At 40.8% G+C, this 3,850-nt stretch overlaps 1 non-coding gene across 1 annotated transcript; it reads left to right on the forward strand.

The window, feature by feature from the left end:
• The first annotated feature begins 1,010 nt into the window (after positions 1-1,010).
• LOC111761778 (U6 spliceosomal RNA) lies at positions 1,011-1,117 on the forward strand. The gene has a single exon (XR_002795039.1). It is a non-coding gene; the product is annotated as a U6 spliceosomal RNA (small nuclear RNA).
• Positions 1,118-3,850: the final 2,733 nt, after the last annotated feature.

The following is a 3,850-nucleotide window of genomic DNA, read 5'->3' on the forward strand; positions in this document are numbered from 1 at the left end:
CGATTCTAGTAATTCATAGCTTTTTACGGGCACCCCATTAACTTTCAGTAAAGTTCCTAACACTTGCGAATATGCTTCCACACATCCCATTTGATTACCCACTACCCTGATGACATCATGGAAAATGTCACTTACTTAAAAGAAGACTCTGCTTTGGATGTCACATGACCCTCGATGAGGTCTTTTCCACGGTTCCCGATACTGATTTGGAAGACTCACTAACTTCTTCGGGCCCCACGTTGGGGCACCAGATGTTGGAGATTTGGACCCAAAGGGTATCGGGAATGAAAGAGAGAGAAAAGGGAGAAGGAAACAAAGAGAAAGAACGAGAGAGCTGGGATCAGGGGGTCTGTGAGTAATGACTCCTCAGACAACTTTATTGTTTACATGGGGCTCTTTATATACCCCAGAAGCAGAAGCAGGCATACATGGGGCTCTTTATATACCCCAGAAGCAAGAAGCAGGCATACATAGCCTACGTGCCAATAAGCATAAACATACCATATGTGACATTAAGCAGCATTACCCATAGTCTAAGGAATTTTAAAAAATCTTATCTCAAGGTACAAAGTCTAAGTGTTCTATTCACTACAAAAGGTATGTGCTCATCTTTTCTTTCAGCCTTTAATAGCTTCATCCCATTTGCCGGGAACTCTTAATTACCACATTCCTTAGGTTGCAAGCGTAGCCATGGAGACAGCACTAGCATGGAGACAGCACTCTCCTTGTGAGGCCACTGTGCCTCAGTTTCCAACAATGCCCCAAATAAAGTAACCTAATCAAAAGATCCCATCTACAAAAAGTTCACACCCACAGGAATGGATTAGCTCTAAGTACACGATTTTTCTGGGGCCCATAAAAGCCTCAAACTATCACACTCCACCCTCTGAATGCCAAAAAAGTCATGTTCCTTCTATATGCAAATACATTAATTCCATTAAAATATATCAAAAGCCTTAAATTATTTCAGGAACAATATTAAGTACAAAATCTCATCAAAATCAGTTATAGTGCTTGCTTTGGCAACACATATACTAAAATTAGAATGATACAGAGAAGATTAGCATGGCCCCTGCACAAGGATGACATGCAAATTCGTGAAGCATTCCATATTTTTGATGATTGCTGGGGAAGGGGGAAAAGGGGGAGGATGTTGGATATATAGGAGTCCCCTATATTCTATATGTGATTTTACTGTGACCTGAAACTTTTTTGAAGACATAAAAAAATAAAAAGATGTAAGACACTGAGGAAGAATTGGAAGAGATTGCCTTGCCACTGTACGTACAGGATAATACAAATACCTATTACAGTGATGAAAGGCAAATATCAAAAAGTTTTTCATGATATTTTCATTTTTTTAATGCCCCAATTTATTTTTTACTTTATTTTAGTTTTTCTAAATCATTATGTATTTTATTTCTAATCTTTAAACCTATCTTTACTGTTTCATGTTCCTATGAATTGAATTTGGCAATATATTAGGCTTCATTTTTAAAGAAATGAACTATGGCAGGGGAGGAGCATTGGTGTGGGGTGTCATTGATAGGGGATGCATGGGTGGGAGGGAGTTCACCAGGGCATGCAGAGAGGGTACATAGATATGTTTGGATGTTTGTTGGGTATTGACATAGTGGGTAGAGTTTCACACAACAACTGAGGGAGTGCTGAGTTCCCATCCTGGGGAGCTCTGTCACATTCCCCAATATAACAGCAACAATCCCTGAAGTACAAGGGCAAAGACCAGTGAAGAAGGATGGTCCAATGATGGGCCCTTTATACTGATAACTATGCTTGTGAGCCTGTGTGCTTGAAGTTTCAACTTGGCCTAGAGCTACAGGGTGCCTAAGAGTTACCTCTTAAGAGCCTCCATGTTGCTCAAATGTGGCCACTCTCTAAGCCAAACTCAGCATATAAATATATTACCTGTCCCCCAGCATGGTACATGACCCCCTGGATGAGCCTCCCTGGAGCCAAGGGATTACTACCAAGCACCAGCTGGTGATGCAACTAGAAAAAGACCTTCAAAAAAAGGGGGGAAATGGTAAACGAATGAGTTTATATGGCTAAGAGACTTCAAAATGAGTCGGGAGGTCATCAGAGGGGACGCGCTTTGTACATCCCAGCAGTATCTCAATTTAGCCAAAGTAGATACAACCCCAGGGAGTGGTGCTCCTGAGGGCTACAGAGACACCCAGGTCCTACAGTAATGGCAGATGTAACCTGAAAAAAAGATGTAACCTAAAGCTTCTTTGAAGATAAATTGAAATAAATATATACATTTTTTCTTATAATTAAAAATAAAATCAGGTATAGGTATGGTTTTGTCTGTCCTGGGGCAAAGTTTCCCTTGGGCTGTGGACCTCTGAAACCAAGAACAAGTTATCTGCTTCCAAAATACAAAGGAGAGGCATTCATAGGATAAATGTTCCCTTTCACATAGGTAGAAATTGGAAGGAAAACAGAGGCCACAGGTCTCAAACAGTTCTGAAACCCTGCAGGGTATATAATCCATTAGATTTCAAGATCTGGAAGTCATTTATAGAATGCTGCTTTGTTCTCAGGGTCTGATGGAGCAGCAGCTCCACCCTTTGCAAGTGCTTTCACTGAGGCCAGACTCTCAGATCTATTAGATCTATCATCTGAGAACACTTAGGTGATGGTCAGAACCTCCTCAAGCCTCAGAGAGGATATAGACTCTACTTTCTGAGAAAACGGGGATGGTGACCAGACTCCCCCCAATGGCTGGGAAATGTGCTCTACCCTCTCTGAAGATGGGCAGCAGCACTGTTCCTGAACAATGGAGCAGGACTGCTCTCTTCAAGTACTAGAGCATACTCACCCTTTACACACACATAGGTGGCCTTGCCCTTTTGGCCTGAGAAATATCTTCAGTCTAGATCTCAGCTTCCAAGGTGCTACTTTTGAAGTCATTTTTCTTTCAGTCTGTCTCTTTTCTGTCCCTTCTAGTCCAGATTGGCAGTGATTCTGTTCATATAGATCTCACAAAAAAAACCTGTTGATTTTGCATGCAGCACACAGGGGTCTCAACCATCAGACAATAGGACTTTCCACAAATCCTTTCTGGATAACAGCATTTCCAATCCAGACTTACATTGAAATGGCTGGCTGTTAAATCTTTACATGGAGCACTATTCTCTGGGGACTCATTTTCTGGAAGTTCAGAATTTTCTAACCATCATTTTCTAGTTTCTTTGTGCCTAGGAACTCAGTTCTTAGCTTATACTTATCCTCTCATATTCTATACTGTACTATAAGCTTCAAGGGGAAGCCAGGCTACACTTTCCACCTTTAGTTTGGTTATCTCCTTAGCTAAATATCTGCGCTTGCCACTTAAAATTCCACCTTCCATCCAACATGAGAACAAAATTTTGCCAAATTCTCTTCCAGTTTAAATGGGTCACCTTTCTTACAGCTTGTAATGACATATTCATCATTTTTAAGATCTCATTGGGAGTACCCTTAGCATCCATATTTCTACCAACAATTTCTTCAAAGCTATCTATCTTTTTCTATCAAGTACCTTACAATTCCCCCTGCATATCCAATTAGTAAGCCTTTTCCACTTTTTTTTTTTTTTTTTGTATTTGCAATAACAGCACCCCCTTTCCTGGTATAAAAATATGTTCTACTTTGATAGGCTGCTGAGATGTAATATACCAGAAACGTGCTGGCTTTTACAATGGGGGATATATTAACTCAAAGCTTACTGTTTCAAGGCACAGAAAAATGTCCAAATCAAGGCATCATCAGGTGATGCTTTCACCCCAAGGACCAGTTGCTGGTGATTCTGGACTCCTCTGTCACTTGGCAAGGCACAATGGCATTG

The sequence above is a fragment of the Dasypus novemcinctus genome, chromosome 5 (assembly GCF_030445035.2).
Source record: "Dasypus novemcinctus isolate mDasNov1 chromosome 5, mDasNov1.1.hap2, whole genome shotgun sequence".
Lineage (NCBI taxonomy): Eukaryota > Metazoa > Chordata > Mammalia > Cingulata > Dasypodidae > Dasypus > Dasypus novemcinctus.